This window comes from Tamandua tetradactyla, chromosome X (genome assembly GCF_023851605.1).
Source record: "Tamandua tetradactyla isolate mTamTet1 chromosome X, mTamTet1.pri, whole genome shotgun sequence".
Taxonomy (NCBI): Eukaryota; Metazoa; Chordata; class Mammalia; order Pilosa; family Myrmecophagidae; genus Tamandua; species Tamandua tetradactyla.
The window spans coordinates 168,129,858-168,154,568 of record NC_135353.1 but is presented as its reverse complement, the minus strand read 5'-3'; the positions used below and the strand labels follow the sequence as shown (position 1 = coordinate 168,154,568).

The window sequence follows — 24,711 nt, the reverse complement described above, 5'->3', positions numbered from 1 at the left end:
AGTTTGCTTTTCAGAGGCTTAAAATCTCCAGATTGTTCCAATGCCAGAGGCGCTCCGAAACCCAGAGATACTGGACTCTCCAAGAATAACAACTGGTTTCTTCCTGTCATTCCTCTATCCCTTAATGACAACGCCCCTTTCAGCCTTGAAGCAGTTAGATATCCCTCAAGACCGCGAGGTAATTATCAGATGAGAGGGAGGAATTGTAACCAAGAAATTAGGATGGAAGGAATAATTTTGATTACTGAATCATATTCCTTTTTGCTTTCTAGGATATTGGGGTAGACAGAGGGGAATACCTGAAGTCCCTAAACTATAACTAAGCTGCTCTGATATCTGAAATGATTGTAAAAGCCCTGAGCTGGTGCCTTTGGGACTGTGAGAGCTGTCCCTCCCTCCATCTGGTCATTTTCTCATAGGGTAAAGGCCTTAAGGCTAGTGAAGAATTTGTAATCAGCCATTAACTAGCTTCAGCCCCAGACATTCGTAAATCATATCCAATGGAAGCTAACTTGTCTCCCTTCCTTTGGGCTCACACCTTCAGTACTGAAGTGATAGCTCTGCCTCCCCTCCTTTCAGCTTATGTTCTACTGAAATGATAACAATAACACTGTCTCATTTTCTGCTTTGAACTTGCTATCTGAAATGACCTCTTCTTCCCTTGCTAAAATCCTTAAAAACCTTGGGGAGACAGATTTTGGACAGCTAGGCCATCTGCTTTCCCACTACGCACCTAGTAATAAAAATCTTTCTTTCTCTGAGAAGAAAAAAAAGAATGAATTAGAAGGAAATTAGAGATCCTCAGTCTGAGTCACTTGAGCAGAAGTTGGTATGTGCTAAGGTAGAGACAGATGAAGAATACTGCAGAGGAAGCAGATATCTTTTCCATTTTCCCTTCTCCACTTTTCACTTATTATTTACTTATATCTGTCTAGGGGGAGGAAGTACTGGAGGAGGAGTGCTGATGAGTTCCGCTTGTGAATTGTGAGATGAACTATTTAATGTAGGCTGGAGGCATGTTTGCATGAACCTAGAGTTCAGGGGAAGAGAGACACGCTGGAGGTACAGATGTTGTCAGCAAGGAGATGGTAAGTCCGGCCACCTGGCTCCACCAGGGCATGGTGGGACACATAGTCAAGAGAATAGAAACATCCAGTGACTAAGATCAGACACTTGGTCACTCCAGGGCTGCGTGACAGAGGATAAGCTGGCAAAGGATGCATGAAGAAACAGCCAGTGGGCTGGGGTTCAGGAGCAGAAAACAAGGGCATGAGGTGCCCAAATGAGGCCAGTGTTCCAGGAAGGAAGGATGCTGAGGCTGCTGAAGACCACCTGGCAGGCTGAGGGCTGAGCCAGACGCTGCCGAGGCAGGGTGGGGTCCATGGGTGACCTGAAAAGCGGTGGGAAGCAAGGCTGGCTTCAAAGGGAAATGAAGGAGAGGAATTAGAAGACATGAAGAGTCCATATCCACGCCTCCCACCCCCCGCCCCCAGGGATGTTTTGCTGTCAGCTGTGAGGAGTTATGGAAAGAGGAAATGGGGATAAGAAGTGTTTGTTCTTTCTAATAAGAGGGAGCATCACAGCCTGCTTGTCTGCTGAATGGAGTGTCCTAGTCCACACTGGAGAGCTGATCATGAGAGAGAGCGAGAACTTAGGAGGTGACACCCACTGTGGGGTGTGAGTGGAGGCGCTGTCATAGTGGGAGCGGGATGGTTTGGGGTGACAGAGGGAGGTGGGACTCAAGGGCATCCTGCTGGTGGTGGGGAGGTTGCAAGGCAGAGCTCATGAAATCCCTCCACTGACATCAGGGACTTTCCCAGTGAAATGGGGAGTGAGGCCGTGAACTGAGAGTGGGATGGGGGGAAGGTATTGAGGTCTGAGGAGAGGAGAAGGCACACAAGAGTCTTGGAGGTTTCTGCCATTCAGAATATGATCTGAACCCTAAGCCCCCTCTGCACAGTCTTGGAACTTGTTAGGAATAGAGGACAACCCTGAACCCATAGGACCCAAGTCTTCAAAGGTGATTTCTAGGCCAGGTGTGCTCAGATTTGCCCATTGGTCTCCATCAGGAAAGTTTATGACACCTCAATGGCCAGGCCCCCACCCCCACCCCAAAACAACTGCAACAGAATTTGGGGGCATGAGCCTGGAGCATCTGCATTTTTTTTAACTAACCAGGTATGCCAGTTTGGAAGGCTTTATGTACCCTAGAAAAGCCATGTTTTAATCCTAATCAATCGTGTGGGAGCAATGGTTTCTTCTAATTCCTATTCAGTACTATAGGTTGGAAACTTGATTAGGTTATCTCCACAGAGCTGTGGCTCAAGCAATTGTGGGTATTAAACTTGATTAGATGCAGACGTGTCTCCCCATCCTATGTGGGCCTTGATTAGTTTACTGGAGTCCTATAAAAGAGGAAGTATTTTGGAGAACACTGCAGAATCAAAAAAGCAGAAAGTCCACCAGCCTTTGGAGATGAGGAAGGAAAATGCCTCCCGGGGACCTTCATGAACCAAGAGGCCTGGAAAGAAAGCTAGCAGACGTTATATTTGCCATTTGCCCTTCCAGCTGAGAGAGAAACCCTGAACACCATCAGCCTTCTTGAACCAAAGTATCTTCCCTGGATGCCTTAGATTGGACATTTCCATAGACTTGTTTTACTTGGGACATTTTCTCGGCCTCAGAACTTAAACTAGCAACTTATTAAATTTCCCCTTTTAAAAGCCGTTCCGTTTCTGGTATATTGCACCCTGGCAGCTAGCAAACTGTGACACCAGGTTTTGATGAACTTGTATAAACAAGTGACTGAGCTAGGGAAACCCCATTGGGGTTAACGGCCCTGGACTGAGGAGCCCCATCCACCTACCTGTGAGTTTTTCCCCAATCACAGTGGCAAGTGGGCAGGTGCAGACTAGGCAATGTGGTGGTTCAACGAGGCTGGGGTGGCCCACACAGTAGAGCAGGAGGGCGTGAGGGCTGCTCCCCTTCCCTCCCTCTCCCCACCCTCAGCTCCATCTTGTAATGGCAGAAAAGAGGTTACATTAGGTGCCTGCTCATCCCACCCGGTCGGGCTCACGTTTCCCTTCTAAGGAAACGTGGTGGGCCGGGCTCACGTTTCCCTTCTAAGCCACCAGCCCAGGTGGCCCTGCCCTGGGGGGCACTGAGCAAGCCTGCACCCCTAAATGACCTGGGCTAAGGAACACCCCGCAGCTTGCTTCTTTTCCAAACAGGCCACTGCTGCCTCTGTCCTTTCAGGCCGCATGACGCACTGGCAGGGATGGGGTCCCTGAGTGGTGTGGGTGAGAAGTAGCTGCCCTTGCCGTGCCTGCTTTTTGCACCAAATAGTTTGAACCTCAGAAGCCAGGGTCTGGGGGAAAGCCCCACCCTCCCCTCTGCTCACCACAGAGGCAGGAGCCTGGGGCCCGCAGGAGTGCTTCTTTCTGCTGGTCCATGGCCCAGGAGACTGGGTCAGCAGAGCCCGCACGCCCCTCGGCTGCCCTGTCCCCTGCTCTCCCCTCCAGGGCCCGCCTGCTCAGCAAGCGCCCTTTCCTGCACTCCGGCCGCCTGGCTCGCTGTGTCTCCACTTCACCACCCCAAGAACGTCCCCCGGATAGCACCAACGCTCCTTTTCAACCAGGTACCACCAATTTGGATCTGGTCTACATTTAGGTTTCTGTAAACGATTTCAAATGAAGGTTTTTAGAGGGAAATGCACTGACACGTGCTATGCTTTTTTCCCTGTATTCATCAGGTTCTCCCAGCAGAGTTAAACAAGATGCTGATAATACAATTGGTTCCCAGGTTGGCTGCATGTGCCCTCAGATTCCACGCAGCGTGGCTTTGATTTCATTTTGTTGTTTGCAGTAGAATAAAATCATCGGCAAATCTCTGTGTCCCTGGTTTTGAAATATGACTTCTTTTTCTTTGCTCTCCTACCTTTTAGAAAATTTATCTATATAGATGTTTGACTTCCTCTTGAATCCCTGACTTAAGTCATTGTAATTTATATTTTTCAAGGACTGGTCTCCAAAATTTTCCACTTTAATCTGCAGAGATGTACATAGTATTGCCTTATAATTCTTTCTTCTCTTCTCTGCAGCTGTCATATTCAATTTCTCATGCCAGCTTTTCTGCCTTTTCATATATTTTGTAGAGTTTTGTTTATTTTACTGATTGATTTGTCTTATTTAAAATTGTTCCATTTTCCATTTCTTTTTCATGAATTTCAAAATATATATGAAAAACAAATGTGTATTACAGGCAATATAGACTGAACATGTAGGAAGAGAAACAGTCATAAGAAATAATGTGTGATGATATATATCTTTAGGCATTTCCTATTCATTTATTTGCCACCTCTAGCTGCCTACCTGTACTTACAACACAGCATTATAATATAGGTTTCATCATCTTTTGTGTTTGTGTATTCTTAGTTTGGTAGTACAAGAAAGTCATGAGGTTGGACATGGAGTTATGGAGACTTGGATTCAAATTCTGACTTTGCCACTTTACTTTATGACTTAAAGCACATAACTTCTGAGCGAGCTTTTTCCTCAGTGATTTTCCTCTGGAAAGCAGAGCTAGTCACCCCTACTGCACAAGGCTGCTGGAAGAGCTGTGTGTCTGCCTGTCTCAATAAATGTACATGACTTATGCATTTCAATGGCCGGGACACACAGACTTTCCATAAACTGCTCTTGTTCTGTATGTGTTGTTTCAATCTTTGTTATTACATACAAATTATTTTTTAATCCCTCAGCAGGCATCTTTGTGTATTCATCTGACAATCTTTTCAATCTCTGGAAGTTTAATTGTTGGATAAAAGGATCTAAAAGACTTTAAATTATATACCTTCCAAAAAGTTTAATAGCTGATTCATTCATTCCATGTGAGCAATAGCATTTCATCAAAAACTAGACAGTACTTGACATTATATCACAGTTTAATAGTTGGAAAAATATTGTTTTTATTTGAATTTATAAGAATCCTGTGGGGGTTAAACATTTTTTCCTCAATTATTTTGAAGAATATACCCATGAATGTAAGTCCATGCCACTCTGTTCAAATGGGTTCTATGAGAGAGTTAGGCTCTAAGGCAAAAATTTTTCCCTGTACATCTAAATGAGTACTATTTCTAAGAAAATGGTCATGGCAATTCAGTTTTTATAATCTATAGTTCAGATAAGGAGCCCTGGTTTCTTGATTACTTAAGACTCTGTTAATGAGAAAAAGTAATTCAAAATCATGAAGTGTATTTAAGGTGAATTTCCTTCAAATAAATGTTTTTGGTAAATTTGGCCAATTGATCATATTCAGAAGCAATAAATTGCCTTAGGAGAATTGGCTTTCAATAATTTTGCATTAAATGATTTAAATTTTGGAAAATTGGTTATTTAGACATAGGCCTGGAGCCACACCATTTAATATATAGTGATTATATCAATCTTATCATTATATTATTCATAATTTACATATTTATTTTTGCCTGACCCATCTGTCAAGAGTGGTAAAATACATTAAATCTTTCGCTACCATGTTTCAGTTAATGTGTCCTTTTTTGTGGTTGTTTATAGATTCACATTTTTCCTAATTCATTAGTTCCCACCTTTATCCGTATTTAGTTCATTGTGCTTTTCAAAGTTCCATTCAGTATTGTCTCTCTTTCAACTTATTGAGTTGAAAAAAAAAAAGCTAACATATTTTCATTTTGTTTGTGCTTTGAATGCATGAAACATTTAAGAATATGAATGTGCCTCTAAATACACCTTTGGCCATATCTCATATGCTTCAATACTTAGTGCATCCGACCATTAATCCCTAGTGTGAATACATACACATACATGCATATAATTAAAATGTATGATTTTATTTACGTTGACACAAAAAGAATGGGAGACAGATTTACAGTGGGAGAAATTTGCTCTTTAAAGTCAGATTAATGGCATTTAATTAGAGTTCTATAACAAACTCCATTCTCCTGCTTGTCCAACATGCTCAGGGAACCAGGCTGCTCAGTGACATGGATGAATGATGGCACTGCTGTTTTGCTGTCTTCTTTAATCCAATTTATCTAAGTCATTTATTTAAAACTATTATCAATGCATGGTGAGCAAGACAGATAAGGTCCCACTAATAATTCTGGTAAGGAAGTAACCAATAGGTAAGTAAACATGAATAAAACAACCAACATAAGCACTTTGAAGAAAATACTTGAGGATGATGTGATCAGTGGCTAATTTTGATCAGCTATGGGTGTCCCCTCTGAGGATATCTTGTTTGGATGGGAGGCCAACCCAATTTCTCAATGGTCAAGGTTTGTTCCTGTTGTCATGAGTGAGGATAGGATTGTCATCATATTATTATCAAATTGTGTGTGCGGGTGTGTCTGAGAGAGAGAAAATATATTCAGAATTGTTTCTTCTTTTAAAAATTTAGGATAATATGCTGTATGGCCTAGTCCTTTTGGTGACAGTCATAAATACAGAAAGAACATTCTCTGCTTCAAGAACTCACAGCTCAATTATTATCTTTAATCAGCATTATTGATCATGTGGTGCATATCTGTAACATTTTCACTTATTTATTACTGTCAGCTTTTTCTGTCAAAGACTGGGAAAGCTTATCAAACTTTTCCCAAACAATATAATATCATAGCATCTTAAAGTTAAATTTGGTGAGTGCATTTCAAGCGTCTTTTGATGCTTCATCATTCGCCCCATAAATATTCATAACTATAATACCTCCATTGACATTTCATTTTAATTGATGAGTGCTTTCAAATTCTATCCTTGACTTATTTGAGGATCAAGTGTTTGAAACAAATCAAACTTTCTTTTATTTTCAAGTGTCTTTTTTTTTAACTCCTCGTACAAATTAATTGGATAAAGACTTGGAATGTTCACTCTTTATGTGGTGCCTTTGTTGTATTTATGTACATAATTCATTTGGCAAATTGGTTGTGTTAATATTTATTTTCTCAGAGGTTTTGAAATATATGTGTCAGAGTTTAATGTTTTAAAGTTTAGAATGAAAATGTAAAAGGCACACAGAAGATTTCATCTAACCATTATTTTCTTTTGAAAACAAATTATTATGACATTGGAAATACATACCAAAAATTATATATACAGATGCAGAAGACAGAAGCATAGTTATAAACAATGTTTCATATTCTTTTAGGTAGGAGCAAATTCTAAATCTGATCGATGCTTATTATTTTCATTTCTTGATGAACTGTGTTTTGTCTTTCCTTTATATATATGATGAACTTCAAAACAATGACTACACACATCTACATGTATATAATTAAAATGTATGATTTTATTTACGATGACACAAAAAGAATGGGAGACAGATTTACAGTGGGAGAAATTTGCTCTTTAAAGTCAGATTAATAACATTTAATTAGAGTTCTATAATTAACCATAAAATTGCATATGTTAATGAAAAGCTAAAAAAGCATCAGGTAAAATCTATGGAGCATTGTACTAAATAATTTTGATGAACATTTAAGTTCTAATTATTTCAGTGTTGACTTTTACCATATTGTGCTATGAGTGTGATTAATATAAGTTTAGGACCAAAGTCAATATTAAGTATCTAAATTAACAATAGATACAAAAATGAATTTAATGAAATTCTAATGAAAGATTAGTTAAAATGAAATTATTTACATTTTTTGTGGATTACTGTAACCCACTTAAAAAAAAAAAAAGAAACTTTCTTCTTTCCTGTGCTAAATGCCCAGGTGTTTCTAACTTTAGGGGGAAAACAATACTGGAATCTTTCAAAATTGTTTTTTTCTTTAACTTTCAAAATTACAGACCCCATAGTAAGCATCATGGGCCTCGACTCTACGCATCATTTTACCGATAAGTAAGGGGAGAAAGTACCACTGGACTTGAACTCTATGTTAGCCAGGTCATGCCTTTTTATTCCAAGCACAGAGATGAGTTCAACCCCAGTCTCCCAGGAGATTCCTTTCCTTTGCTTAAGAATGAGTTTTCAACATTCTTTTGGAAAGAATATTGTTTTGGTTGCTGAAATTGACAAAATGCAATATACCAGAAATAGGTTAGCTTTTACAAAGCGGATTTATTAACTTACAAGTTTACAGTTCTAAGGCCATGAAAATGTCCAAATGAAGGCGTCAACAGGAGGATACCTTCTCTCTAAAGAAAGGCTGCTGGCATCTGGACTCCTCTGCTCCGTGGCAGGCACATGGCAACGTCTGCTGGTCCTTCTCTCCCAGGTTTCAAGTTTTGGGTATCGTTGCTTTCAGTGGCTTCCTCTTCATCTCCTCTGTTTTTTTCTTTTTTTTCTGTCTTTTATCCTCTTAAAAAGGACCCCAGAAAGAAGATAAGACCCTTGGTGAATGAGGTGGGTCATATCTCATTTGAAATAACTAATCCAAAGGTCCCACCTATGATAGGCCACAGAATGGATTCAAAGAACACGATATTTTCTGGGGCACATTACAGCTTCAAACCATCACAAGTATTTGACAAATAACCGAAGATCACTTTAGCATCAATCACATAAACTCTAGGTTCTTCAGCTTCTAAGTGTGTGAAATAAAGGAATGAGATGGATGCTGTTGGAAGCAGAATGAAGACACCCACGTTGTAATCCCAGAACCTGTCAGTATATAACCTGACATGCAAAGGGGGTGAACATGGCAGGTGGAATTTAGTTGTTGATCTGCTGAGTGATGCCTGCAGATCTGTTTTGGTTCAGAGACATCCTAGAAAATCTGTGCGTGTTGTTGCTGGACAGAGTTCCCTGAACTCCAAGTGTCTGTAGCACAGCTGGGGGACAAGTTTGTTTTCGCCCAAATACTAAACCCTGCTCCGGGATGCTTCTGGAGCAAACTGCACTTACTAAGTTCACTCGCCTCAATTCTAGTATTTACCTGGAAGCCAAAAGACTGCCTGGTTCTGAAGAGAAGAGCAACTTCTGTCCACGTATCAACTTAGGGATGGGTGGTCATGCCAAAAAATGATTCATTCAAGGGAGTCCCATGTTGTACAATGCACCTTTATTGGAACTTCTTTCAAGTTCGCCATGCTAAGCTCAGATGACCCATTAAAAAAAAAGAAGTTATTATGTCACTTTTGCAAGCTTGAGGTTGCTGACCTTAACTAGAAACAGTGTGAGTTCTACCCATCATGTATCATCATTGCGGGCTCAAATTCATGTCATAGCCAGAGTGGAACAAAATAAGAGCTTAATCATTTTGCTTGGTTTTATTTTTTTCTTTAGCACACAGTAGTAATGAAATGAAGCACATGTTTGAATTTAGCAGAAATATTCTTTGATAATGACTTCCTTTAGGCATCATTGAATTTTCTCATTTAATCAATAATTTCATTATTTTTGTAAAACTTTGTTCAGCCCTCCCCACCCCGGGTATATATATATGAGTACATCGCCAGTATTGGTTTTTTAAAACACTAGTTCCTGTCAGATGTGTTTGTCATTTTTAAGTATTAGAAAATTCCATGTTGACTCCCTATCAGCATGCTGTCTTTATTTTATTGATATATCCTCACTTAGGTCTGAAATGTTTATAAATGATTACAATCAATCTATCGATTCAATCCATTACATTCTAGGAAAATTCTTTGCCACTAACAGTGTTGCTGAACTTCATAAAACAGTCCTTTTTTGTATATACATGTCCTGACCTTTTCCCTGCCTCTTTATTTGAGCACATATCTATACAACTATACAAGGCTACAGAATTAAACCAGAAATCAAGGAAATTATATGGGACATTTTCCCCATACTTCTTGCTAGTACCCACTGTATACAGAATATCCAAAACCTCTACAACTTCCAGTGGCTTCTGAAACCAACTGCAAAGACTGGAGTAATTCTATCATCAATTCAACGCTGACTCTACCCAGAGTTGGGCCAGACCCTGCAGATTCAAGACCATCTTCTACGAGATTTCCCTCTGGGCACCAGTCACAAGTTCCAGGCCCAGGCCACCTGCACTTCTGAACAACTGGCTACCCATTCGGGGGTTCCCACCAGCCCTCGGACTCTACAGTTTGCTAGAACAGCTCGCAGAGCTCAGTGAAAATGTTATGTTGACAGCGATGGCTTTTATTACAGTAAAAGGATTGGAATTGGATGAAGCCAGCAGAGGAGATGCATAGGGTGGGGTCTGGGAGGGTCCTGGATGCAAGCTTCCTTGTGCTCCCCACATGCAGTCAGAGCCGGCCACTGTCCCTGCACAGCAGCCATGTGTCACCTGAACCATCGAAGTTCACTGGGACTTCAGTGTCTGAGTTCATAGGGGCCTCTTTCCTAGGCCTGGTGGGTGGGGTCAGCACCCATGTGGTGGGGCTCTAGCTGCAGCCCCCTCCCCTCCAGAACTCTGGGAGGTGGGCTGAGGACCGTGATAGCACAAGACTCAGAGCTCCAAGCCCCCCTCACCTGGCCGGTCTCTGCCCCCCCCCCCATACCTATAACTATCAGGTGTGCTCCAGGCACAGGGATGTTCCAAAGATTCAAAGGCCCCTCCCCGGGAACTAGGGACAAAGACCAGCCAAGTGTTTCATGATACCACAAGCCCCCTAAAAGTAATCAAAGGGAATTAGCAGATAATGTGGGATCTCCACTTGTGAGATTTAAGAATTTTGGGGGGATCGGGGGGTGGCAGTTGGGGTGGGGAATGTGCCTTTGGTTTCTCTGGCTTTTGTAAGAATGTCTTTCACCCACGGAAAAACGAGCCTCACTTTACTTCCTGAAACATCCCTTACATTTACACCAAGCACATCTGACTAACTTACTAGCCGGTGCATTTACATCTCTCTCCCGAAATAACATTTGAAGATGCTTTCTTTTTTTCTATATAAGAATATAGCTATTCTTTCTCTCAGTGCCCCTTTGCACTCTTTTAAATTTCTATTTTTAAAATAAACAAAAGCTTTAGAGTTTTGCAAGCCCCCCCCACACACAAAATGTACTCGTATCATCAATCACCTTATTCTTAAAGGAATTTAAACATATATTCAGTTCAATTCTTCTTCTGTACTTCTTATGATGAGGCAACTTCAAGAATGGGATGTCTACAACTGAACAAATTCTGCAAGAGGGGAAAAGGTGATTGAGAGTTTGGTCCCCAAATCCAAATGGTACTTTCCACTGAGAAGTCTACAATGCTTCTTGTATATATTTTAGGAGTTGAAGGAAAGTAATCCAGATCTCCTCCTGTTGTTGTATCTACTTTGAAGAAGAGACTGCATAAATCATTTTTACAGGAAAGGAGACAAACACTGGGTGGGTGTCATGGTCAGGCTCATGTGTCAACTTGGCCAGGTGGTGGTTGGGCAAGTGCTGGCTTGTCTGTTGTGATGAGGACATTTCATAGAATTAAATCATGATCACGTCAGCTGCATCCACAGCTGATTCCATTTGTAATCAGCCAAAGGGGCGTGTCTTCTGTAATGAGTGATGCTTCATCTAATCACTGAAAGCCTTATAAGGAGGATTCAGAAGAGACAGGCTCTTCCTGTTTCAGTTGGTGAGCCTCTCCTGTGGAGTTCGTCCAGACCCTCCATCGGAATCGTCGGCTTCACATCCTGCTCTGTGGATTTTGGACTTTGCGCTCCCGTGGTCACGTGAGACACTTTTATAAATTTTATATTTGCGAGTGTTCCCTGTTGATTCTGTTTCTCTAGAGAACCCTAACTAATACAGTGGGCTCCCATCATTTCCCACATATTTAATTCTCGCAAGAATTTTAAAATAGATCTTGGAGTCACTGGATACCAAACTTAGAGCCCAAATGAAGCTATTTTGGCTTAGGAAGTTAAATGGCTTAAGCGGCTAAGAGAAGATGAGAATTTGATTTTGTCTTTTTGTAAAGTCTCAGCTGTTGTGACTGGACTGTCACTTACTTTCTGCAGGAGAACAATTATGGTTAACCAGGGATCAGTAAAATGGCCTGTTTGCAGAATTCACAGGCAAACCATTCAAACCTCTCTCTTGGTTCAGGAAAACTAGAGAAGGTGGAATTAAAAAGATTAAAATAGCACAATCATTTTAGAAATACAATTTTAAAAGAGAAATAAATGCTGAACGCAAGATGACATTTGATTAGGGTATATCACGTGTTCCTGAAATGCTTAAATGTAATTACAGATATAAAAAGGATAGATCAAAAAGAAAATAATGTTATAACTATCCAGCACTAGAATTACTTCCTTTTTTTGAGACACAGCACTGCTTGCAGAATTTTGCCCATAAAAAAAGCCAAGGACGGCAGGCAGTTTAGGAAGACTAATGGGATGTAAATGCAGTGATGGGCAGGTGGAGACTCCTGACGGGGAAAGCAGAAAGGCAAGGAGAACAGAGAGCTAAATGTAGCTACAACAGCCTCGAAGAAGATTCTCAAACTCCTGCCTAAGAACAATGTCTAGAGCATCACGTACATTTCACAAACGTAGAGGCAGTTTTATACAATTCAATCACAGTCTATGCCCTCCAGACGTAGTATATTTAATTATATTTTACAGAGAGTAACGAATCCAAAATTTATGTTTGGCAGTACCCTCAAGAAATCAACATTTCTCTTATTACATCTCCTCTTGATAATTTGCTCATTTGACTGTGCAAATGAGACCGTATCTGACATGGAAATTCTAGCTACATTGGATTAAAGATTCCAACTCAGCAGACAGCCTGGAACATTCAGACTTTCTGCCAGTTCCAAAAGTGACAGATTCACAAGAGCCTTTCTGTCTCCTCTCGCAGCACGGGGGCCTCACCCAAACCCAAACCCAAAGCCAAAGTCTGTGGTACGAAGCCAGTTCCTTCTGAGCCGAAGCAGTCGGAAAGCTCCGATATTCGCCTGCTTCTCTGGGTTTAGGCTTTCCCCCCAAATACCAGTCTGACAACCGCCCCCCTCCCCGCCCCCCAGAGGCCTTGCAGCTCTTCCATCCTTTTAAGAAATCTTTCAAACATATTTTACCCAGAGTTTTGCATTCTTTCCCATCGAGAGGATTGACTTGAATGACCCATTCCTGTGAAAGGAATTTGATGATTTCTCTTTTCATCCCCATTACGTTCATTCAGACCCCTCTAATCTCTTAACAGAATTACACTAATCTCTAAAGCCCGTTACTCAAGAAGCCGTTTTTCCAACACTTGCATTCAGAATTATTTTCCCGTAATACAACCATGACACCTTCGTCCTTCCCCACCCAGAAATCATCAATGTCTTTCTGTGCCAAAGGAGCAATTGCAAATTTCTTAGGTGGGACAGTGAAAGTTTGTTTCCAAGATTTGCCCCAGCCTTATCTCCCACTATATTTAATCATGTATTTAGCTGATGCTTCAGATAAATGAACTACACATTAGCAAGCCCCATGCCTCCAGATACCTTTGTACAGACTCTTCTGTCCAGAATAACTTGCCCTCCTCCTTCCTGCGCTATGCTCTTTAATGGAGGATACTTGGTCTCCCATGCGAGAACGCTGTTCCTGTTCTCCTCTGCCAAGCCTTGAAGATCTTCTGTGGTATGTCTGCATGCCCCCTTGTTGGCACAAGAGCCATTATCCCCATCTGTGGGTCCCCCTTCTCACCCCACCCCCCTGAGACAGTACAGCCTAGACACTTAAGGAATCCACCTTCAACCTTAAGATTTCCGTTTTTAACATTCTAGTACCTGTGCATTAACATACGCCTTTGTAGCCAAGAGGAGAATTTCAGCACAGTTGGGTGACCCTCTTACTGCAGTTCATTAAAGAAAAAAGTCAACCAAATCAGGGGCTTAAGAATCATGAGGAAGGGGAGCAAGGATAAAAGAGAAAGCCTGAACAGAGGTAGTTTTAGAATAAACCTTGGGAGAGACGTCAGATGCTGAAGGAAAGGAAATTCCGGTCTCAGAACTGTCTTCCTGTGTCTATTAGGACGGAGAGAGCTCAAGCCCCAGTGAGGACTGAGACTGTGTGTGTTCAGGGTAAAGTGAGGGTGGCCGAGCTGCGGCGGTGACAGTGCCTGTTGGGACTTGGGGCAGAATAGGTTAAATAAAGGTTACGTGGGGTTGTGTGTTCATTCTAAGCATCCACAACAGAAGCAGGAGCCCGCAGACAATGTTTAGCAACTGCACACCATAAACTACAAAGACAGGGATCATCTGGCTTGAGGAAAAGCCAGGAAAAATATGTCTCTCAGAACGACCATCATTTGCCACAAAGAAAGCTAACTTTTGAGAACCCCCTTGAAGCTATAGGGATGGAAATCTGAAACAGGTTTAGGGAGCAAGAGCTGGAAAATGGTCATTCATTGTGGAATTTCCCTTATTCCCAACTTAATATCATTTACACGTTCTGAAGTCAATATGCTGCTCTGTTTACTTTAAAGAATATCTGTAATTATCTGAGATCTCATGGATTAACTTGTGACCTTGGTCTCTCAGTTTTCCCAAAAGATCTTAAACTTTACATCCAAAAAGTAATACACTGGTTATATTTTGCAGGTTATATTATGCCACTAATACATTGGCATTTAATCAACATCTGGTGAATGTAAGATTGAACAAATGGCTAATGGAATGTTATACGAAAATTTTTCATTTACACATCTCTCTTGTCAACTTCTTCCTGTCCTTAGAATAAGACTTTAAATCAATAAGGAAACTGGATTTATTTTCTTTTTGGATATAGCATTATTTTCTCAAGTCTGTTCATAAATTTTTCTGTGAGTAGTTAATTTTGGAGGAAGCCTAAACAAATATCGAATTGTTAGGCTGATTATTAATCATATTGATTAACATTTAAACATTTACTGGTAGAGTTTGCATTCACATATGTGTATCAATTTGACATATGGCTGTTGTCTTCATTCTGAATTATGTTTAACTCTTACGTGATGTGCATGCAGACTTATTTCGAGATTTGTCAATTCCAAGACAAGCATCTGTTTACATAGAAATTAAACATTCTTATCAAATGTCTGTATTTAGCCTTTAAAAAAATTTGGAAAACGATAAAATTCCCTCTTCTTTGACCTGTCAAAATTATTCTTCATTATGATCTCTGTCCTAGGACTGCATCTCAAAAAAGGGAATGTTAATTCAAATATTATTACTAAACTGATAACTTTAAATTATGTGCATGAGCTGTGAAACAATACTAGACACATCCCTCCAGTTTGATCCCCTTTGAAAATGAGTGGAGCAATTCAATAAACTGGACTTTCACAAATCAGATTAATGATACACAAATAGAGCAACTAATTTGCTTCAGTGCAAAGAGTTTGAAGGTGTGAGGCGACATGTCAGCATATATCTGCTTCCATGTTAATTCCTAAAGCTCAGACAGAAGAACTGATGAGAAGTTCAGTATGAACTCTCCATCTCACCCCAGCTGCAGAACATATTTGAGAATGAATTAGGCTTGAATTATCATCTCCCCTTCAAACTTCCCCTCTCCTCTGCCACCATTTAAACATTAGAGTCCATCACTGGAAAACCTGGGCAGCAGAGCAAGTTCCAGGCACACTGCCCCAGCTGGTGGCCTTACAGTGAGGCCCTTCTTCACACCTTTCAAAGAAAGAAAAAGGAAAATCAGAGGGAGGTGGCCTCCTGTGCCTGAATTTGGTAGTAGGATCTGAGAGAAAGATAGTGTGAAAGCAGAATGAGCTTCCAAGAAGGAGAAAGAGCAGGAGTCCAGACCAGGGCCATAGCAAAGCACTGTCATCCACCCCAAGGCATTCAAGAAGAAATCTGCCTTTTCTTTGGGAAAGATGACACCGAAGGGAGCTCAAAGGGGGATCGGGAGCCTCTTTCCAATATTCATGTCCTCTTGCCTATGGAGCGGGGATTTTCTTCTCTTGACGGAAAAATGAGGAGTAATAGTAAGATACAATCATGCTAATCCCACTAATATCAGCACCTCTATCATGAAGTGAAGAAACCTATTGTTCTAGTTTGATAGCTGCCGGAATGCAATATACCAGAAACGGAATGGTTTTTTAAAAGGGGAATTTAATAAGTTGCTCGTTTACAGTTCTAAGGCCAAGAAATGTCCCAATTACAACAAGTCTATAGAAATGTCCAATCCAAGGCATCCAGGGAAAGATACCTTGGTTCAAGAAGGCCGATGAAGTTCAGGGTTTCTCTCTCAAGTGAGAAGGCACATGGAGAACACAGTCAGGGCTTCTCTCTCAGCTGGAAGGGCACATGGCGAATACGGCATCATATGCTAGCTTTCTCTACTGGCTTCTGGTTTCATGGAGCTCCCCGGGAGGCGTTTTCCTTCTTCATCTCCAAAGGTCACTGGCTCGAGGACTCTCTGCTTCATAGTGCTGCAGCATTCTCTGCTCTCTCCGAATCTCTTTCTCCAAAATGTTTCCTCTTTTATAGGACTCCAGTAAACCAATCAAGACCGACTCAAATGGGTGGAGACATGTCATCCCCTAATCCAGTTTAACAACCATTCTTGACCAAATCACATCATCCAGGGTGATGATCTCATTACAGTTTCAAACATACAGTATTGAATAGGGATTATTCTACCTTTACAAAATGATACTTTGATTAAAACATGACTTTTCTAGGGGGTATATGTCCTTTCAAACCAGCACACCTATTAATCAGGAATTCAATGAGTAAATATAGCTTAAGGAGTGAGTTTCTGAATATGGGCAAAACTGATCCTTAATATGATAAAAAAAAAAAAAAACCCTGAATTTAAGATTAATATGCTCTCTAAATTAAAACAAGTTACTTTTCTGTTTATTTTTGCCTATGCAATCACAAAATAGGAGAAGATGGATAACATCCATTGTCAGTGATGGTATTGAGGACCAGGTCTCAGAGAGTGCTGGGAGGGTGTGTTTAGTCAGGGTTCTCTACAGAAACAGAACCAACAGGAGAGATCTGTAAATACGAGATTTATAAAGGTGTCTGTGCTGGTTTGAAAGGATATATGTACCCTAGAAAAGCCATGTTTTAATCCTAATCCCATTTTACAAATCCAGTCATTTCTTCTAATCTCTATTCAGTACTGTATGTTTGAATCTGAAATGAGATCATCTCCCTGGAGAGGTGACTCAATCAAGAGTGGTTGTTCAGCTGGATTAGGTGGAGATGTGTCCCCACCCACTCAGGTGGGTCTTGATTAGTTTAATGGAATCCTATAAAAGGGGAAACATTTTGGAGAAAGCTGGAGATTCTGAGAGAGCAGAATGATGTAGCCGTGAGAGGCAAAGAGTCCAACAGCCAGCGACCTTTGGAGATGAAGAAGGAAAATACCTCCTGGAAACAGGAAGCCAGGAGAGAAAGCTAGCAGATGATGCTGTGTTCACCACGTGCCCTTCCAGATGAGAGAGAAACCCTGACATGTTCACCATCTGTCCTTCCAGATGAGAGAGACCCCTGATGTATTCACCATGTGCCTTCTCACTTGAAAGAGAAACCCTGAACTTCATCGGCCTTCTTGAACCAAGGTATCTTTCCCTGGATGCCTTAGATTGGACATTTCTATAGACTTGTTTTAATTGGAATGTTTTCTCAGCCTTAGAACTGTAAAGTAGCAATTTATTAAATTCCCCTTTTTAAAAGCGATTCCATTTCTGGTATATTGCATTCTGGCAGCTAGCAGACTAGAACAGTGTCTCACGCAGCCCTGGGAATGGAAGAATCCAAAATCCTCCGGGCAGGCTGTGAAGCTGGAGGCTCCGATGAAGGGTCTGGATGAACTCCACAGGAGAGGCTCGCTGGCTGAAGAAGCAGTGAAAGAGTCTTTCTTCTTCCTTAAAGACCTTCAAATTGATTGTATCATCTAATTGGTGGGAGACGCACCTTAGCTGGTTGCAGATATAATCAGCCACAGATGTCATCAACTGACTGATGAGTTAATACACAAGCCTTCCATTTGATCAACCAGCCAGGAAATATCTTTGCAGCCTGACCAGACAACCGGGCGTCATCACTGGGCCAAGTTGACACCAGAACCCAACTATCACAGAGGGTGTATCTTGGTACAACATTTTGAGAGGGCAAACTTGCTAGAACCTGTTGGAATTTTAATTGTGCATTCCTGCTGAGCCAGCCTGGTGGGGGTATAGCCTGTGGAAATACTGGCAATGTACAAAGACAGATGCACAGAGGATCAAAGACAATCTGTATGACCACGAGCATGGAATGCTCATGTGAATTTTAGTGTGCCAAGACAATCTGTATGACCACGAGCATGGAATGCTCATGTGAATTTTAGTGTGCCCAGACAAGGACAACTGCTAAAAATAATGAGGTAGTTCTGAGGAATGATTTCTATGAGTTGCTACTGAATGGGGAATAAAAAGAAAAGAAATTTGCAGAAGCATATATACAGTATAGAAAGCGGGAACTGAGTTTTTTTTTAATTAAAAAGGATTTACTTTTGAGCCTGTATATCTACCCACAAAGAAACAAATACATATCAGAGAGCTGGCATCTAATGCTTCTAATACACGGATCAAGAGGACAGACTTGAGGGAGCTTTTACTTAGCTTTTAGCATATATGCATACTTTGAAAGTGCATGTACCATTTTGCATTAAAAACATGCAGAATTTTAAAAATAAGGTTCACTGCCATGTGAGAAGGTTCTAGAACTACTCGGAATCCACGTGGCAGAAGGTAGCTGGGCATTTAACTGCTACCATTGGCAATCTCAATTTCTGGCCAAACTGCCTCAGAGTTTTTTTCCATGTGTTCAGTTTTTTACATCTTTGGAAACTATCATGTCACATGTTGTTGGGCTTAGAAGCTTCTTCATCCTCAAAATAAGCCTTCAGCCCAAATAATAATGCTTCAGCCCAAATAATAAGAACAGTTTTGTAATGTTTCTGTCTAAAGGAGGAGATTATAAAAATAAGTGTCTTCTTTCTCTATGAAATTTCAGGAAAATAATAGTCCTGAGAATGTTGTTGCTGATTATCTGATGTCTTACTTGATGCAAGAATAATGCTCCTATTCAGAAAAACCTGGAGAACACAGAGAACTTTTAAGGTGAAAGTATCCATCAAGAGTTTGCAGAGCTATCATTTATAAAAACGCCACCATAACTAAAAGAACATTAGCAAGGACGAAAGCCAGGCAAAACAGAAATATTAATGTCTACCTATAAACCAGTACTTTGCATTCTATCACATATACTTAATCGATTTGCAACACTTTGTTATACACCGTAAATAAGAGTTTGCTTCTTTCACTTTTCCGTGCCCGTTCTCCCATAAATAACCTTCGATGGATAGTCCTAGATTATTCAGGAAGAAGATAAGGGGAACTTATTTTTGGGTGTTTTTCTTTATACTAAACATTCCATCTGCTTAACTGTATTTATGGTATGTCAAATACCCGTTTTCAGTTCCAAGGGACCAATCCGGTTCTAAAGTCACAGCTGCTGATCGTCTGCAAGTGTTTTCAGACACTATTTCTCTAGCAAGGCAGATGGCTATCAAAAGGAACTTCATAAGTGTATTTTTTATCAACCATCAGAAACTCTAGACAAACTCACAGGGACAGCAGTGACAGTGCTTCCACTCAACTATCGGGGGCTGTGTTAGGAGTGTGTGCATGGCGTGGACCACAAATGTGATAGTGAAAGGACCAAACACTGAGAATGGTGCGATCATCATAACAGCAGCAGAAGCCAAGGCTGAGGACTCAACGGTGGAGGGGAAAATCACAGATGCTCTAAATCACTCTGTGATTTTCAGCAGCCATATTGACCTAAAACTTTAGGTTTCGGAACTGAACTGATCAGCCGCCCTTTGAACTGGCACAGAAGGGCAGATTCCGTCTACAAGAGGAAGGTCAAGCTGACTCAAAGGAAGATAACGATGAACCGTACTGAGCAGATGAGGTGTCGGGGCTGAGCGACATTTTGGAATAAAAACTTGCGTTACCAATACAATAGTCACAAACTCTCAGGACGGGTGGTATGGACAATTCCTCATTTAAAGGACAAAAATCAGCGATGAAAAAATGGGCCTGGGGAAAGGGCAGGCTGCATTGTCCCTGGACTGGGGGGGGGGGGGGGCGGGGAGGGGCCCGGTCAATGCTGGGTCGGCTCCGCTGAGGACAGCAGTGTCCACAGCACAGCATGGCTCTTCTGCGGCTCTGTTCTGTTGGGATCCGGAATGCTAGAATGATGGGCAGACATTCTTTCCAAAGTAGCTCAACAGAAGAACCCTGAAAGCTCTATGGGATTTGCAGATCTCCCAAATCAAATATACAGAAGACCCGGGAAAAGAGGGTTTGAAGTCACACTTACGGAAGTAGGTGAATCTGGACTGGGAAAGTCAACATGAATCAACTCGCTCTTCCTCACAGACTGGTATTCTCCAGAGTATCGGGGTCCTCCCCATAGAATAAAAAATTCTGTGCAGGTGGAACAATCCAAACTTCTGAACAAAGAAGGTGGTGTGCAGTTGCTGTTAACAATGGTTGACACCCCAGGCTTTGGAGATTGGTGAGGAATAGTCATTGCTGGCAGCCTGTCAGTGGTTGCTTTGGTAGTAACTGTGAAGACTACCTAACTGCAGAATCTGGAGGGAACAGATGACAGAGGCCTGACAACAGGGGACAGTGCTGTTCATATCTCATTGCTCCTTCAAGACACAGACTTAAACCACTGGATGTTGAGTGTATGAAGCGCCTATATGAAAAAGTGAATATCATCCCAATTATTACCAAAGCAGACACTCTCACACCAGAGGAGCGCCAACAGGTTAAAAAACAGATAATGAAAGAAATCCAAGAACATAAAATTAAAATATATGAATTTTCAGAAACAGATGATGAGTAAGAGAATAAGCTTGTTAAGAAGAAGAAGTACTGCTTACCTCTGGCAATGCTGGGCAGGAGTACTATCATTGAAGTTAATGACAAAAGGGCCAGTGGAAGGCAGTGTCCTTGGGGTGTTGCTGAAGTTGAAAATGGTGAACATCATGATTTTACAATTCTAAGAATGCTTTGATACAAACACACATGCAGGACTTGCAAGATGTCAGTAACGATGTGCACTATGAGAACCGCAGAAGCAGAAAACTGGCAGCTGTGACTTACAATGGAGTTGCTAACAACAAGAATGCAGGGCTGGGCGGGCCGCGGTGGCTCAGCGGGCAAAGTGCTTGCCTGCTATGCCGGAGGACCTCGGTTCGATTCCCGGCCCCAGCCCATGTAACAAATACGGAGAAACAGAATACAATAAAACAAGAAAATGTTTAAAGATGTTTCCCTTTCTTCCTTCCTTCCTTCTCTCTGTCTTTCCTTTAAAAAAAAAAAAAAAAAAAAAAAAAGAATGCAGGGCAGCTTACAAAGCGCCCTCGGGTACAGATGGAGGAAGAAAGCAGGGAGCACGCTGCCAACACGAAGAAGATGGAGATGCAGGGGGAGCAGGTCTTTCAGAGGAAGGTCAGAGAAAAAGTTCAGAAACTGAAGGACTCTGAAGCTGAGCTTCAACGGCACGGTGAGCAAATGAAAAAGAATTTGGAAGCACAGCACAAAGAATGAAAAATGTCGTCAGTTTGAGGATGAGAAAGCAAACTGGGAAGCTCAACAACATATATTAGAACAAGAACTTTTCAAGAACCTTGGAAAAGAAGAAAGGGCAGATCTTTTAAACCCTCCACTGACCACCAGTTACATATTAGTTGCCAAGATGCTAGCTTGGACATCAGTGATCTAAGGATCTGTCTGACCAATTAGCACCAATTTTATCCATAATTATGGATTTAACAGCATGACAAAACATTATTTTGTTGCTGTTGTTCTTGATGGAGATTAAGATGTCCTGAGTTTTCTAGGGTTGCTGTGTACTTAGAAAATAACAACTGTAAGTGCCTTTCCTGCTTTTTTCTTCTTTTCTTTAAAAGCAGATGTCTTCAACTTAATGCAAGAGAACATTTTACTGTTGTGCACTCATGTTCTGGGGGTTTAATTGTTTACAGGATATTCCAAAACAATAGGACTCCAGAAGGTTTTCATTGAAGATAAATTGCCATATGATGCAAACTATGCTTCTCTGTAATAATTATAATGCAAAAGCTCCATTCAATGCAGCATATACAACAATGTAATTTACTCTAACACAACTGACCTTATTTTTTGACACTTCCATTGTCTAAAAATACACATGGAAAAAAAACTTATATGCGTACACTGCATCTAGAGCTTTTTTATAACAACCTGTTTATTTTGTTTTTTAAAAATATGTACTATTCTCATTAGTGCCATCTTTAGCCAGAATCTCGTTATTGCTTCATTTTTTGTAATAACATTCAATTTGGATATTTTCCATGTGTCGGCCCTGCTGAAATAGAGTATAGCATCTTTCTTTTGGTAAAAGCCAACAAGGAAACTTTCCCCTAACTCACTTTTTATATTTGATGGTAAGTAGCAGGAGGGAAATGCATTTATAGATCATTTCTAGGCAAAACTGTGAAGCTAATGACCAACCTGTTTCTACCTATTCAGTCTCTTTATTTTACTAGAAATGGGAATCATAGCCTCTTGAAAAGAAAAAAAAAATCACCATCTGCATTTAGCGCATTCATATATTGCATTTCTGTATTTTTTAAATTTTTACTGTAAAAATTCACAAAATAAACAAAAGTTGTGATATTAAAAAAAAAAAAAAAAGAGCCTGTTCTGTTGAGTTTCCAACTCAGGCAAAAATCACCAAGACCAGAAACAAACTGATCAATTCTGCCTCGGGCAGTTGGAGGTGTCTTTTTTGGTATTTAGGGTCTGTGAGATTAGCGAAGCCTGGGCATGGGTACAATTGGTAAAACTGATGAAACATGAGAAACACAACCCAATAAAAAGAATCAGAAGAGGGAACAAGAACATAGATAATGAAAAATCACTTTTAAATTCCTGGTGTTAGCACCTTTGCCCTAATTAACCTAAGTAAACCAATCTATCTTTCAACAATTGCAATAATCATGTGTGTTTGTTTCGTCTGTCTTCCATGGTGCTGAAAGCTTGAAGAAAATCAGGTATATCAGGCTGTGGTTTAAATTAACATATTAGAACAATCTGATTAGGTGTGTGATCAATGTGTAAATGTTGATGGAAATATAATTTGTTAAAATGATAGGTTTTGGTTTTACTAGTTGTATGAATACAATGTGGATATTCAGAAGAGTACTAGATAAATATAAGCCATTGGATTTCACTGTAAAAAGTATGGTACTCTCCAAGCCCATAAGCCCTTCTGATATTGGGGAATCCGTCAACACTTAAAGGGCAAATTTGTCAGTATTTCACGTTATATGTAGTGTGTACTAGTGTACGGTGTACATAGTATTTAGTGTATGGTGACAGCGCACATCACTCCTGGAAACTGATAAGGTAAAAAAGAGCTAAAACTAAGAATTCAATAACCTGTGGATATGGTGAACGAGATTCTGTATACATGGAGTAAATAATCTAGTACAGATTATGTAATTAAAAATTTTTTTAATTAAGTAATAGGAAGCAAAAGACATTACTGCTTGGAAATCATTATTAGCTTTTAATAGAATAAAATACCCAATAGAGATGTTGACCATTAAAAGGAAAGTAATACAATGTAATCCAGCAGTTGGAAGCATAAAATGGACCGATTGAAAAATCAAAGGGGAAAACAGAAGTAAAACTGAAAATTATACATACTCAGTCTTAAATCAGAGATGGGAGATGGGAACCACCTGGGAAGGAAGAACCTATCTGAGTGTCTGGGTGTGAGGGTGGGGAAAAGACCCAGAATTTGGTTAAGGAGATGTCCAGTTTAAAGGTGGCTCTGAGACCAGGTCAAGGCATTCGGGAGGCAGGTGGATCATACACACTAGATTTTAGACCTCCTCGCTGATGGGTTGCACCTGATGCCTCATTAATCTACAGAGAAGAGTGAGCAGACAGGAGCGAGCCATACAGATGCTCTAAGGACCCCAACATTGAGCAGTTGTGTTGAAGCTGATCAATCCATCTGAACTAAGGACGGCGTGGGGAGTAAGAGGAAAATGAGGAGAATGTACATACTCCGAGACAGCATGTTGAATGCTGCCAAGACATCAAGCAACACAAGGGGAGAAGAATGCCCACTGCATGTGACTGCAGTGTAGGTCTCCGAGGGGTCCTTAGCCCAAGCACTCTTGACGGTGTCGTGGAGGCAGAGGCCAGACCAGAATGGCTGAGGGGCTCATGGGAAGCAGCACGTAGCGGAACTCTAGAGAAGTCTGGCTCTGCAGGTGAGTAGAGAGGTATGGTAGTACCTCAAGGGGGAACTGGGGCCAGGAAGGGACTTTCTAACTTGGGAAATGTTGAAGCCTGCTGGTGATGGAAAGGATGAAAGAGCCAAGGAGCAGTTGATGATGCGCAAGGGAGTGGCTAGAAGATGAAGGAGCTACCTGCAAAGAGAAGCAGTGATGGGCTATAGAGTAAATGCAGGAATTCCGGGCAATGAGAGCAGGACAGGCATTCTCTCCGTTCCAATGAAATGGAAGGAGGTGATGATGGGAGTGGGGGCTGGGGATTCTCATTATCGGATGCATTTTGTTTTCCCCAAGGTATCAAAAGTGAGGTTATACACTGGTTCTGAAAAGAGTTGTGGAAGCCTGAGCTTTAAATCAAAGGGAGGCTACAAAACTGTAACCACAGTGGGGAAGTGGGAGAGAATATACTAGCAAACATTTTGCTACTGGCCCTTTTAAATAGTAAAATTAA

General features: G+C 41.0%; 1 pseudogene; it reads left to right on the top strand.

Moving 5' to 3' along the window:
- The first annotated feature begins 15,650 nt into the window (after positions 1-15,650).
- On the top strand, positions 15,651-21,626 carry LOC143672156 (septin-7-like; annotated as a pseudogene).
- The last annotated feature ends 3,085 nt before the right edge of the window (positions 21,627-24,711 follow it).